The sequence below is a fragment of the Doryrhamphus excisus genome, unplaced genomic scaffold (genome assembly GCF_030265055.1).
Source record: "Doryrhamphus excisus isolate RoL2022-K1 unplaced genomic scaffold, RoL_Dexc_1.0 HiC_scaffold_25, whole genome shotgun sequence".
Taxonomy (NCBI): domain Eukaryota; kingdom Metazoa; phylum Chordata; class Actinopteri; order Syngnathiformes; family Syngnathidae; genus Doryrhamphus; species Doryrhamphus excisus.
Window position 1 is genome coordinate 1,908,413 of NW_026652243.1, and position 9,505 is coordinate 1,917,917.

Below are 9,505 nucleotides of genomic sequence, written 5' to 3' on the forward strand. Positions count from 1 at the left end.
GGCAAGAGCAGAAACCATGAAAAGCTTACAGCACCTAGTATTCCCAGGCGGTCTCCCATCCAAGTACTAACCAGGCCCGCCCCTGCTTAGCTTCCGAGATCGGACGAGATCGGACGAGATCGGGCGTTTTCAGGGTAGTATGGCCGTAAGCTGCCAGGGCAACTGAAAAGATCCTATTTGAAGAAGACGCAGGCCAAACTAGACTCCAGCAAAAAGTGTCAAACAGCGCCCTCTGCTGTCAGGCAAGAGCAGAAACCATGAAAAGCTTACAGCACCTGGTATTCCCAGGCGGTCTCCCATCCAAGTACTAACCAGGCCCGCCCCTGCTTAGCTTCCGAGATCGGACGAGATCAGGCGTTTTCAGGGTGGTATGGCCGTAAGCTGCCAGGACAACTGAAAAGATCTTATTTGAAGGCGACGCAGGCCAAACTAGATCCAGCAAAAAGTGTCAAACAGCGCCCTCTGCTGTCAGGCTAGAGCAGAAACCATAAAAAGCTTACAGCACCTGGTATTCCCAGGCGGTCTCCCATCCAAGTACTAACCAGGCCCTCTCCTGCTTAGCTTCCGAGATCAGGCGTTTTCAGGGCAGTGTGGCCGTAAGCTGCCAGGGCAACTGTAAAGATCCTATTTGAAGGCGACGCAGGCCAAACTAGACTCCAGCAAAAAGTGTCAAACAGCGCCCTCTGCTGTCAGGCAAGAGCAGAAACCATAAAAAGCTTACAGCACCTGGTATTCCCAGGCGGTCTCCCATCCAAGTACTAACCAGGCCCGCCCCTGCTTAGCTTCCGAGATCGGGCGTTTTCAGGGTAGTATGGCCGTAAGCTGCCAGGTCAACTGAAAAGATCCTATTTGAAGGTGACGCAGGCCAAACTAGACTACAGCAAAAAGTGTCAAACAGCGCCCTCTGCTGTCAGGCAAGAGCAGAAACCATAAAAAGCTTACAGCACCTAGTATTCACAGGCGGTCTCCCATCCAAGTACTAACCAGGCCCGGCCCTGCTTAGCTTCCGAGATCGTACGAGATCGGGCGTTTTCAGGGTAGTATGGCCTAAGCTGCGAGGTCAACTGAAAAGATCCTATTTGAAGGTGACGCAGGCCAAACTAGACTACAGCAAAAAGTGTCAAACAGCGCCCTCTGCTGTCAGGCAAGAGCAGAAACCATAAAAAGCTTACAGCACCTGGTATTCACAGGCGGTCTCCCATCCAAGTACTAACCAGGCCCGTCCCTGCTTAGCTTCCGAGATCGGGCGTTTTCAGGGTAGTATGGCCGTAAGCTGCCAGGACAACTGAAAAGATCCTATTTGAAGAAGACGCAGGCCAAACTAGACTCCAGCAAAAAGTGTCAAACAGCGCCCTCTGCTGTCAGGCAAGAGCAGAAACCATAAAAAGCTTACAGCACCTGGTAATCCCAGGCGGTCTCCCATCCAAGTACTAACCAGGACCGCCCCTGCTTAGCTTCCGAGATCGGACGAGATCAGGCGTTTTCAGGGTAGTATGGCCGTAAGCTGCCAGGTCAACTGAAAAGATCCTATTTGAAGGTGACGCAGGCCAAACTAGACTTCAGCAAGAAGTGTCAAACAGCGCCCTCTGCTGTCAGGCAAGAGCAGAAACCATAAAAAGCTTACAGCACCTGGTATTCACAGGCGGTCTCCCCTCCAAGTACTAACCAGGCCCGGCCCTGCTTAGCTTCCGAGATCGTACGAGATTGGGCGTTTTCAGGGTAGTATGGCCTAAGCTGCCAGGTCAACTGAAAAGATCCTATTTGAAGGTGACACAGGCCAAACTAGACTACAGCAAAAAGTGTCAAACAGCGCCATCTGCTGTCAGGCAAGAGCAGAAACCATAAAAAGCTTACAGCACCTGGTATTCACAGGCGGTCTCCCATCCAAGTACAAACCAGGCCCGCCCCTGCTTAACTTCCGAGATTGGGCGTTTTCAGGGTAGTATGGCCGTAAGCTGCCAGGACAACTGAAAAGATCTTATTTGAAGGCGACGCAGGCCAAACTAGATCAAGCAAAAAGTGTCAAACAGCGCCCTCTGCTGTCAGGCTACAGCAGAAACCATAAAAAGCTTACAGCACCTGGTATTCCCAGGCGGTCTCCCATCCAAGTACTAACCAGGCCCGCCCCTGCTTAGCTTCCGAGATCGGACGAGATCGGGCGTTTTCAGGGTAGTATGGCCGTAAGCTGCCAGGTCAACTGAAAAGATCCTATTTGAAGGTGACGCAGGCCAAACTAGACTCCAGCAAAACATGTCAAACAGCGCCCTCTGCTGTCAGGCAAGAGCAGAAACCATGAAAAGCTTACAGCACCTGGTATTCCCAGGCGGTCTCCCATCCAAGTACTAACCAGGCCCGCCCCTGCTTAGCTTCCGAGATCGGACGAGAGCAGGCGTTTTCAGGGTGGTATGGCCGTAAGCTGCCAGGACAACTGAAAAGATCTTATTTGAAGGCGATGCAGGCCAAACTAGCTCCAGCAAAAAGTGTCAAACAGCGCCCTCTGCTGTCAGGCTAGAGCAGAAACCATAAAAAGCTTACAGCACCTGGTATTCCCAGGCGGTCTCCCATCCAAGTACTAACCAGGCCCTCCCCTGCTTAGCTTCCGAGATCAGGCGTTTTCAGGGTAGTGTGGCCGTAAGCTGCCAGGGCAACTGTAAAGATCCTATTTGAAGGCGACGCAGGCCAAACTAGACTCCAGCAAAAAGTGTCAAACAGCGCCCTCTGCTGTCAGGCAAGAGCAGAAACCATAAAAAGCTTACAGCACCTGGTATTCCCAGGCGGTCTCCCATCCAAGTACTAACCAGGCCCGCCCCTGCTTAGCTTCCGAGATCGGACGAGATCGGGCGTTTTCAGGGTAGTATGGCCGTAAGCTGCCACATCAACTGAAAAGATCCTATTTGAAGGCGACGCAGGCCAAACTAGACTCCAGCAAAAAGTGTCAAACAGCGCCCTCTGCTGTCAGGCAAGAGCAGAAACCATAAAAAGCTTACAGCACCTGGTATTCACAGGCGGTCTCCCATCCAAGTACTAACCAGGCCCGGCCCTGCTTAGCTTCTGAGATCGTACGAGATCGGGCGTTTTCAGGGTAGTATGGCCTAAGCTGCGAGGTCAACTGAAAAGATCCTATTTGAAGGTGACGCAGGCCAAACTAGAGTACAGCAAAAAGTGTCAAACAGCGCCCTCTGCTGTCAGGCAAGAGCAGAAACCATAAAAAGCTTACGGCACCTGGTATTCACAGGCGGTCTCCCATCCAAGTACTAACCAGGCCCGCCCCTGCTTAGCTTCCGAGATCGGGCGTTTTCAGGGTAGTATGGCCGCAAGCTGCCAGGACAACTGAAAGGATCCTATTTGAAGAAGACACAGGCCAAACTAGACTCCAGCAAAAAGTGTCAAACAGCGCCCTCTGCTGTCAGGCAAGAGCAGAAACCATAAAAAGCTTACAGCACCTGGTAATCCCAGGCGGTCTCCCATCCAAGTACTAACCAGGACCGCCCCTGCTTAGCTTCCGAGATCGTACGAGATCGGGCGTTTTCAGGGTAGTATGGCCTAAGCTGCCAGGTCAACTGAAAAGATCCTATTTGAAGGTGACACAGGCCAAACTAGACTACAGCAAAAAGTGTCAAACAGCGCCCTCTGCTGTCAGGCAAGAGCAGAAACCATAAAAAGCTTACAGCACCTGGTATTCACAGGCGGTCTCCCATCCAAGTACAAACCAGGCCCGCCCCTGCTTAGCTTCCGAGATTGGGCGTTTTCAGGGTAGTATGGCCGTAAGCTGCCAGGACAACTGAAAAGATCTTATTTGAAGGCGACGGAGGCCAAACTAGATCAAGCAAAAAGTGTCAAACAGCGCCCTCTGCTGTCAGGCTACAGCAGAAACCATAAAAAGCTTACAGCACCTGGTATTCCCAGGCGGTCTCCCATCCAAGTACCAACCAGGCCCGCCCCTGCTTAGCTTCCGAGATCGGACGAGATCGGGCGTTTTCAGGGTAGTATGGCCGTAAGCTGCCAGGACAACTGAAAAGATCTTATTTGAAGGCGATGCAGGCCAAACTAGATCCAGCAAAAAGTGTCAAACAGCGCCCTCTGCTGTCAGGCAAGAGCAGAAACCATAAAAAGCTTACAGCACCTGGTATTCCCAGGCGGTCTCCCATCCAAGTACTAACCAGGCCCGCCCCTGCTTAGCTTCCGAGATCGGACGAGATCAGGCGTTTTCAGGGTGGTATGGCCGTAAGCTGCCAGGACAACTGAAAAGATCTTATTTGAAGGCGATGCAGGCCAAACTAGATCCAGCAAAAAGTGTCAAACAGCGCCCTCTGCTGTCAGGCAAGAGCAGAAACCATAAAAAGCTTACAGCACCTGGTATTCCCAGGCGGTCTCCCATCCAAGTACTAACCAGGCCCTCCCCTGCTTAGCTTCCGAGATCAGGCGTTTTCAGGGTAGTGTGGCCGTAAGCTGCCAGGGCAACTGTAAAGATCCTATTTGAAGGCGACGCAGGCCAAACTAGACTCCAGCAAAAAGTGTCAAACAGCGCCCTCTGCTGTCAGGCAAGAGCAGAAACCATAAAAAGCTTACAGCACCTGGTATTCCCAGGCGGTCTCCCATCCAAGTACTAACCAGGCCCACCCCTGCTTAGCTTCCGAGATCGGACGAGATCGGGCGTTTTCAGGGTAGTATGGCCGTAAGCTGCCACATCAACTGAAAAGATCCTATTTGAAGGCGACGCAGGCCAAACTAGACTCCAGCAAAAAGTGTCAAACAGCGCCCTCTGCTGTCAGGCAAGAGCAGAAACCATAAAAAGCTTACAGCACCTGGTATTCCCAGGCGGTCTCCCATCCAAGTACTAACCAGGCCCGCCCCTGCTTAGCTTCCGAGATCGGACGAGATCGGGCGTTTTCAGGGTAGTATGGCCGTAAGCTGCCAGGACAACTGAAAAGATCCTCTTTGAAGGCGACGCAGGCCAAACTAGACTCCAGCAAAAAGTGTCAAACAGCGCCCTCTGCTGTCAGGCAAGAGCAGAAACCATAAAAAGCTTACAGCACCTGGTATTCCCAGGCGGTCTCCCATCCAAGTACTAACCAGGCCCGCCCCTGCTTAGCTTCCGAGATCGGACGAGATCGGGCGTTTTCAGGGTAGTATGGCCGTAAGCTGCCAGGACAACTGAAAAGATCCTATTTGAAGGCGACGCAGGCCAAACTAGATCAAGCAAAAAGTGTCAAACAGCGCCCTCTGCTGTCAGGCTACAGCAGAAACCATAAAAAGCTTACAGCACCTGGTATTCCCAGGCGGTCTCCCATCCAAGTACTAACCAGGCCCGCCCCTGCTTAGCTTCCGAGATCGGACGAGATCGGGCGTTTTCAGGGTAGTATGGCCGTAAGCTGCCAGGTCAACTGAAAAGATCCTATTTGAAGGTGACGCAGGCCAAACTAGACTCCAGCAAAACATGTCAAACAGCGCCCTCTGCTGTCAGGCAAGAGCAGAAACCATGAAAAGCTTACAGCACCTGGTATTCCCAGGCGGTCTCCCATCCAAGTACTAACCAGGCCCGCCCCTGCTTAGCTTCCGAGATCGGACGAGAGCAGGCGTTTTCAGGGTGGTATGGCCGTAAGCTGCCAGGACAACTGAAAAGATCTTATTTGAAGGCGATGCAGGCCAAACTAGCTCCAGCAAAAAGTGTCAAACAGCGCCCTCTGCTGTCAGGCTAGAGCAGAAACCATAAAAAGCTTACAGCACCTGGTATTCCCAGGCGGTCTCCCATCCAAGTACTAACCAGGCCCTCCCCTGCTTAGCTTCCGAGATCAGGCGTTTTCAGGGTAGTGTGGCCGTAAGCTGCCAGGGCAACTGTAAAGATCCTATTTGAAGGCGACGCAGGCCAAACTAGACTCCAGCAAAAAGTGTCAAACAGCGCCCTCTGCTGTCAGGCAAGAGCAGAAACCATAAAAAGCTTACAGCACCTGGTAATCCCAGGCGGTCTCCCATCCAAGTACTAACCAGGACCGCCCCTGCTTAGCTTCCGAGATCGGACGAGATCGGGCGTTTTCAGGGTAGTATGGCCAAAAGCTGCCAAGGCAACTGAAAAGATTCTATTTGAAGGCGACGCAGGACAAACTAGACTCCAGCAAAACATGTCAAACAGCGCCCTCTGCTGTCAGGCAAGAGCAGAAACCATGAAAAGCTTACAGCACCTAGTATTCCCAGGCGGTCTCCCATCCAAGTACTAACCAGGCCCGCCCCTGCTTAGCTTCCGAGATCGGACGAGATCGGACGAGATCGGGCGTTTTCAGGGTAGTATGGCCGTAAGCTGCCAGGGCAACTGAAAAGATCCTATTTGAAGAAGACGCAGGCCAAACTAGACTCCAGCAAAAAGTGTCAAACAGCGCCCTCTGCTGTCAGGCAAGAGCAGAAACCATGAAAAGCTTACAGCACCTGGTATTCCCAGGCGGTCTCCCATCCAAGTACTAACCAGGCCCGCCCCTGCTTAGCTTCCGAGATCGGACGAGATCAGGCGTTTTCAGGGTGGTATGGCCGTAAGCTGCCAGGACAACTGAAAAGATCTTATTTGAAGGCGACGCAGGCCAAACTAGATCCAGCAAAAAGTGTCAAACAGCGCCCTCTGCTGTCAGGCTAGAGCAGAAACCATAAAAAGCTTACAGCACCTGGTATTCCCAGGCGGTCTCCCATCCAAGTACTAACCAGGCCCTCTCCTGCTTAGCTTCCGAGATCAGGCGTTTTCAGGGCAGTGTGGCCGTAAGCTGCCAGGGCAACTGTAAAGATCCTATTTGAAGGCGACGCAGGCCAAACTAGACTCCAGCAAAAAGTGTCAAACAGCGCCCTCTGCTGTCAGGCAAGAGCAGAAACCATAAAAAGCTTACAGCACCTGGTATTCCCAGGCGGTCTCCCATCCAAGTACTAACCAGGCCCGCCCCTGCTTAGCTTCCGAGATCGGGCGTTTTCAGGGTAGTATGGCCGTAAGCTGCCAGGTCAACTGAAAAGATCCTATTTGAAGGTGACGCAGGCCAAACTAGACTACAGCAAAAAGTGTCAAACAGCGCCCTCTGCTGTCAGGCAAGAGCAGAAACCATAAAAAGCTTACAGCACCTAGTATTCACAGGCGGTCTCCCATCCAAGTACTAACCAGGCCCGGCCCTGCTTAGCTTCCGAGATCGTACGAGATCGGGCGTTTTCAGGGTAGTATGGCCTAAGCTGCGAGGTCAACTGAAAAGATCCTATTTGAAGGTGACGCAGGCCAAACTAGACTACAGCAAAAAGTGTCAAACAGCGCCCTCTGCTGTCAGGCAAGAGCAGAAACCATAAAAAGCTTACAGCACCTGGTATTCACAGGCGGTCTCCCATCCAAGTACTAACCAGGCCCGTCCCTGCTTAGCTTCCGAGATCGGGCGTTTTCAGGGTAGTATGGCCGTAAGCTGCCAGGACAACTGAAAAGATCCTATTTGAAGAAGACGCAGGCCAAACTAGACTCCAGCAAAAAGTGTCAAACAGCGCCCTCTGCTGTCAGGCAAGAGCAGAAACCATAAAAAGCTTACAGCACCTGGTAATCCCAGGCGGTCTCCCATCCAAGTACTAACCAGGACCGCCCCTGCTTAGCTTCCGAGATCGGACGAGATCGGGCGTTTTCAGGGTAGTATGGCCGTAAGCTGCCAGGTCAACTGAAAAGATCCTATTTGAAGGTGACGCAGGCCAAACTAGACTTCAGCAAGAAGTGTCAAACAGCGCCCTCTGCTGTCAGGCAAGAGCAGAAACCATAAAAAGCTTACAGCACCTGGTATTCACAGGCGGTCTCCCCTCCAAGTACTAACCAGGCCCGACCCTGCTTAGCTTCCGAGATCGTACGAGATTGGGCGTTTTCAGGGTAGTATGGCCTAAGCTGCCAGGTCAACTGAAAAGATCCTATTTGAAGGTGACACAGGCCAAACTAGACTACAGCAAAAAGTGTCAAACAGCGCCATCTGCTGTCAGGCAAGAGCAGAAACCATAAAAAGCTTACAGCACCTGGTATTCACAGGCGGTCTCCCATCCAAGTACAAACCAGGCCCGCCCCTGCTTAACTTCCGAGATTGGGCGTTTTCAGGGTAGTATGGCCGTAAGCTGCCAGGACAACTGAAAAGATCTTATTTGAAGGCGACGCAGGCCAAACTAGATCAAGCAAAAAGTGTCAAACAGCGCCCTCTGCTGTCAGGCTACAGCAGAAACCATAAAAAGCTTACAGCACCTGGTATTCCCAGGCGGTCTCCCATCCAAGTACTAACCAGGCCCGCCCCTGCTTAGCTTCCGAGATCGGACGAGATCGGGCGTTTTCAGGGTAGTATGGCCGTAAGCTGCCAGGTCAACTGAAAAGATCCTATTTGAAGGTGACGCAGGCCAAACTAGACTCCAGCAAAACATGTCAAACAGCGCCCTCTGCTGTCAGGCAAGAGCAGAAACCATGAAAAGCTTACAGCACCTGGTATTCCCAGGCGGTCTCCCATCCAAGTACTAACCAGGCCCGCCCCTGCTTAGCTTCCGAGATCGGACGAGAGCAGGCGTTTTCAGGGTGGTATGGCCGTAAGCTGCCAGGACAACTGAAAAGATCTTATTTGAAGGCGATGCAGGCCAAACTAGCTCCAGCAAAAAGTGTCAAACAGCGCCCTCTGCTGTCAGGCTAGAGCAGAAACCATAAAAAGCTTACAGCACCTGGTATTCCCAGGCGGTCTCCCATCCAAGTACTAACCAGGCCCTCCCCTGCTTAGCTTCCGAGATCAGGCGTTTTCAGGGTAGTGTGGCCGTAAGCTGCCAGGGCAACTGTAAAGATCCTATTTGAAGGCGACGCAGGCCAAACTAGACTCCAGCAAAAAGTGTCAAACAGCGCCCTCTGCTGTCAGGCAAGAGCAGAAACCATAAAAAGCTTACAGCACCTGGTATTCCCAGGCGGTCTCCCATCCAAGTACTAACCAGGCCCGCCCCTGCTTAGCTTCCGAGATCGGACGAGATCGGGCGTTTTCAGGGTAGTATGGCCGTAAGCTGCCACATCAACTGAAAAGATCCTATTTGAAGGCGACGCAGGCCAAACTAGACTCCAGCAAAAAGTGTCAAACAGCGCCCTCTGCTGTCAGGCAAGAGCAGAAACCATAAAAAGCTTACAGCACCTGGTATTCACAGGCGGTCTCCCATCCAAGTACTAACCAGGCCCGGCCCTGCTTAGCTTCTGAGATCGTACGAGATCGGGCGTTTTCAGGGTAGTATGGCCTAAGCTGCGAGGTCAACTGAAAAGATCCTATTTGAAGGTGACGCAGGCCAAACTAGAGTACAGCAAAAAGTGTCAAACAGCGCCCTCTGCTGTCAGGCAAGAGCAGAAACCATAAAAAGCTTACGGCACCTGGTATTCACAGGCGGTCTCCCATCCAAGTACTAACCAGGCCCGCCCCTGCTTAGCTTCCGAGATCGGGCGTTTTCAGGGTAGTATGGCCGCAAGCTGCCAGGACAACTGAAAGGATCCTATTTGAAGAAGACACAG

The 9,505-nt window shown here is 52.2% G+C and overlaps 18 non-coding genes and 24 pseudogenes across 18 annotated transcripts; all 42 read right to left on the reverse strand.

Moving 5' to 3' along the window:
* Positions 1 to 22: 22 nt before the first annotated feature.
* On the reverse strand, positions 23 to 151 carry LOC131118852 (5S ribosomal RNA; annotated as a pseudogene).
* Positions 152 to 263: 112 nt separating this feature from the next.
* LOC131114268 (5S ribosomal RNA) lies at positions 264 to 382 on the reverse strand. The gene has a single exon (XR_009121585.1). It is a non-coding gene; the product is annotated as a 5S ribosomal RNA (ribosomal RNA).
* Positions 383 to 493: 111 nt separating this feature from the next.
* LOC131113900 (5S ribosomal RNA) lies at positions 494 to 602 on the reverse strand (annotated as a pseudogene).
* A 112-nt stretch (positions 603 to 714) lies between these two features.
* LOC131111998 (5S ribosomal RNA) lies at positions 715 to 823 on the reverse strand (annotated as a pseudogene).
* A 112-nt stretch (positions 824 to 935) lies between these two features.
* Positions 936 to 1,053, reverse strand: LOC131112003 (5S ribosomal RNA; annotated as a pseudogene).
* A 112-nt stretch (positions 1,054 to 1,165) lies between these two features.
* On the reverse strand, positions 1,166 to 1,274 carry LOC131112065 (5S ribosomal RNA; annotated as a pseudogene).
* Positions 1,275 to 1,386: 112 nt separating this feature from the next.
* LOC131118775 (5S ribosomal RNA) lies at positions 1,387 to 1,505 on the reverse strand. Its single transcript, XR_009125927.1, has one exon. It is a non-coding gene; the product is annotated as a 5S ribosomal RNA (ribosomal RNA).
* Positions 1,506 to 1,617: 112 nt separating this feature from the next.
* LOC131113712 (5S ribosomal RNA) lies at positions 1,618 to 1,735 on the reverse strand (annotated as a pseudogene).
* Positions 1,736 to 1,847: 112 nt separating this feature from the next.
* LOC131113878 (5S ribosomal RNA) lies at positions 1,848 to 1,956 on the reverse strand (annotated as a pseudogene).
* Positions 1,957 to 2,067: 111 nt separating this feature from the next.
* On the reverse strand, positions 2,068 to 2,186 carry LOC131115207 (5S ribosomal RNA). Its single transcript, XR_009122492.1, has one exon. It is a non-coding gene; the product is annotated as a 5S ribosomal RNA (ribosomal RNA).
* Positions 2,187 to 2,298: 112 nt separating this feature from the next.
* On the reverse strand, positions 2,299 to 2,417 carry LOC131117089 (5S ribosomal RNA). The gene has a single exon (XR_009124317.1). It is a non-coding gene; the product is annotated as a 5S ribosomal RNA (ribosomal RNA).
* Positions 2,418 to 2,528: 111 nt separating this feature from the next.
* On the reverse strand, positions 2,529 to 2,637 carry LOC131112890 (5S ribosomal RNA; annotated as a pseudogene).
* Positions 2,638 to 2,749: 112 nt separating this feature from the next.
* LOC131115209 (5S ribosomal RNA) lies at positions 2,750 to 2,868 on the reverse strand. The gene has a single exon (XR_009122494.1). It is a non-coding gene; the product is annotated as a 5S ribosomal RNA (ribosomal RNA).
* A 112-nt stretch (positions 2,869 to 2,980) lies between these two features.
* LOC131112108 (5S ribosomal RNA) lies at positions 2,981 to 3,098 on the reverse strand (annotated as a pseudogene).
* Positions 3,099 to 3,210: 112 nt separating this feature from the next.
* Positions 3,211 to 3,319, reverse strand: LOC131112663 (5S ribosomal RNA; annotated as a pseudogene).
* A 112-nt stretch (positions 3,320 to 3,431) lies between these two features.
* LOC131113482 (5S ribosomal RNA) lies at positions 3,432 to 3,549 on the reverse strand (annotated as a pseudogene).
* A 112-nt stretch (positions 3,550 to 3,661) lies between these two features.
* On the reverse strand, positions 3,662 to 3,770 carry LOC131113945 (5S ribosomal RNA; annotated as a pseudogene).
* A 111-nt stretch (positions 3,771 to 3,881) lies between these two features.
* On the reverse strand, positions 3,882 to 4,000 carry LOC131115968 (5S ribosomal RNA). Its single transcript, XR_009123235.1, has one exon. It is a non-coding gene; the product is annotated as a 5S ribosomal RNA (ribosomal RNA).
* A 111-nt stretch (positions 4,001 to 4,111) lies between these two features.
* On the reverse strand, positions 4,112 to 4,230 carry LOC131114271 (5S ribosomal RNA). Its single transcript, XR_009121586.1, has one exon. It is a non-coding gene; the product is annotated as a 5S ribosomal RNA (ribosomal RNA).
* A 111-nt stretch (positions 4,231 to 4,341) lies between these two features.
* LOC131112891 (5S ribosomal RNA) lies at positions 4,342 to 4,450 on the reverse strand (annotated as a pseudogene).
* Positions 4,451 to 4,562: 112 nt separating this feature from the next.
* Positions 4,563 to 4,681, reverse strand: LOC131115909 (5S ribosomal RNA). Its single transcript, XR_009123176.1, has one exon. It is a non-coding gene; the product is annotated as a 5S ribosomal RNA (ribosomal RNA).
* Positions 4,682 to 4,793: 112 nt separating this feature from the next.
* On the reverse strand, positions 4,794 to 4,912 carry LOC131115210 (5S ribosomal RNA). The gene has a single exon (XR_009122495.1). It is a non-coding gene; the product is annotated as a 5S ribosomal RNA (ribosomal RNA).
* Positions 4,913 to 5,024: 112 nt separating this feature from the next.
* On the reverse strand, positions 5,025 to 5,143 carry LOC131115211 (5S ribosomal RNA). The gene has a single exon (XR_009122496.1). It is a non-coding gene; the product is annotated as a 5S ribosomal RNA (ribosomal RNA).
* Positions 5,144 to 5,254: 111 nt separating this feature from the next.
* LOC131115212 (5S ribosomal RNA) lies at positions 5,255 to 5,373 on the reverse strand. Its single transcript, XR_009122497.1, has one exon. It is a non-coding gene; the product is annotated as a 5S ribosomal RNA (ribosomal RNA).
* A 112-nt stretch (positions 5,374 to 5,485) lies between these two features.
* LOC131117090 (5S ribosomal RNA) lies at positions 5,486 to 5,604 on the reverse strand. Its single transcript, XR_009124318.1, has one exon. It is a non-coding gene; the product is annotated as a 5S ribosomal RNA (ribosomal RNA).
* Positions 5,605 to 5,715: 111 nt separating this feature from the next.
* Positions 5,716 to 5,824, reverse strand: LOC131112892 (5S ribosomal RNA; annotated as a pseudogene).
* A 112-nt stretch (positions 5,825 to 5,936) lies between these two features.
* On the reverse strand, positions 5,937 to 6,055 carry LOC131119000 (5S ribosomal RNA). Its single transcript, XR_009126139.1, has one exon. It is a non-coding gene; the product is annotated as a 5S ribosomal RNA (ribosomal RNA).
* A 112-nt stretch (positions 6,056 to 6,167) lies between these two features.
* On the reverse strand, positions 6,168 to 6,296 carry LOC131118853 (5S ribosomal RNA; annotated as a pseudogene).
* A 112-nt stretch (positions 6,297 to 6,408) lies between these two features.
* On the reverse strand, positions 6,409 to 6,527 carry LOC131114273 (5S ribosomal RNA). The gene has a single exon (XR_009121588.1). It is a non-coding gene; the product is annotated as a 5S ribosomal RNA (ribosomal RNA).
* Positions 6,528 to 6,638: 111 nt separating this feature from the next.
* LOC131113901 (5S ribosomal RNA) lies at positions 6,639 to 6,747 on the reverse strand (annotated as a pseudogene).
* A 112-nt stretch (positions 6,748 to 6,859) lies between these two features.
* LOC131111999 (5S ribosomal RNA) lies at positions 6,860 to 6,968 on the reverse strand (annotated as a pseudogene).
* A 112-nt stretch (positions 6,969 to 7,080) lies between these two features.
* LOC131112004 (5S ribosomal RNA) lies at positions 7,081 to 7,198 on the reverse strand (annotated as a pseudogene).
* A 112-nt stretch (positions 7,199 to 7,310) lies between these two features.
* LOC131112066 (5S ribosomal RNA) lies at positions 7,311 to 7,419 on the reverse strand (annotated as a pseudogene).
* A 112-nt stretch (positions 7,420 to 7,531) lies between these two features.
* Positions 7,532 to 7,650, reverse strand: LOC131118309 (5S ribosomal RNA). The gene has a single exon (XR_009125474.1). It is a non-coding gene; the product is annotated as a 5S ribosomal RNA (ribosomal RNA).
* Positions 7,651 to 7,762: 112 nt separating this feature from the next.
* LOC131113250 (5S ribosomal RNA) lies at positions 7,763 to 7,880 on the reverse strand (annotated as a pseudogene).
* A 112-nt stretch (positions 7,881 to 7,992) lies between these two features.
* Positions 7,993 to 8,101, reverse strand: LOC131113879 (5S ribosomal RNA; annotated as a pseudogene).
* Positions 8,102 to 8,212: 111 nt separating this feature from the next.
* On the reverse strand, positions 8,213 to 8,331 carry LOC131115213 (5S ribosomal RNA). The gene has a single exon (XR_009122498.1). It is a non-coding gene; the product is annotated as a 5S ribosomal RNA (ribosomal RNA).
* Positions 8,332 to 8,443: 112 nt separating this feature from the next.
* On the reverse strand, positions 8,444 to 8,562 carry LOC131117091 (5S ribosomal RNA). The gene has a single exon (XR_009124319.1). It is a non-coding gene; the product is annotated as a 5S ribosomal RNA (ribosomal RNA).
* A 111-nt stretch (positions 8,563 to 8,673) lies between these two features.
* LOC131112893 (5S ribosomal RNA) lies at positions 8,674 to 8,782 on the reverse strand (annotated as a pseudogene).
* A 112-nt stretch (positions 8,783 to 8,894) lies between these two features.
* On the reverse strand, positions 8,895 to 9,013 carry LOC131115215 (5S ribosomal RNA). The gene has a single exon (XR_009122500.1). It is a non-coding gene; the product is annotated as a 5S ribosomal RNA (ribosomal RNA).
* Positions 9,014 to 9,125: 112 nt separating this feature from the next.
* LOC131112109 (5S ribosomal RNA) lies at positions 9,126 to 9,243 on the reverse strand (annotated as a pseudogene).
* A 112-nt stretch (positions 9,244 to 9,355) lies between these two features.
* On the reverse strand, positions 9,356 to 9,464 carry LOC131112664 (5S ribosomal RNA; annotated as a pseudogene).
* Positions 9,465 to 9,505: the final 41 nt, after the last annotated feature.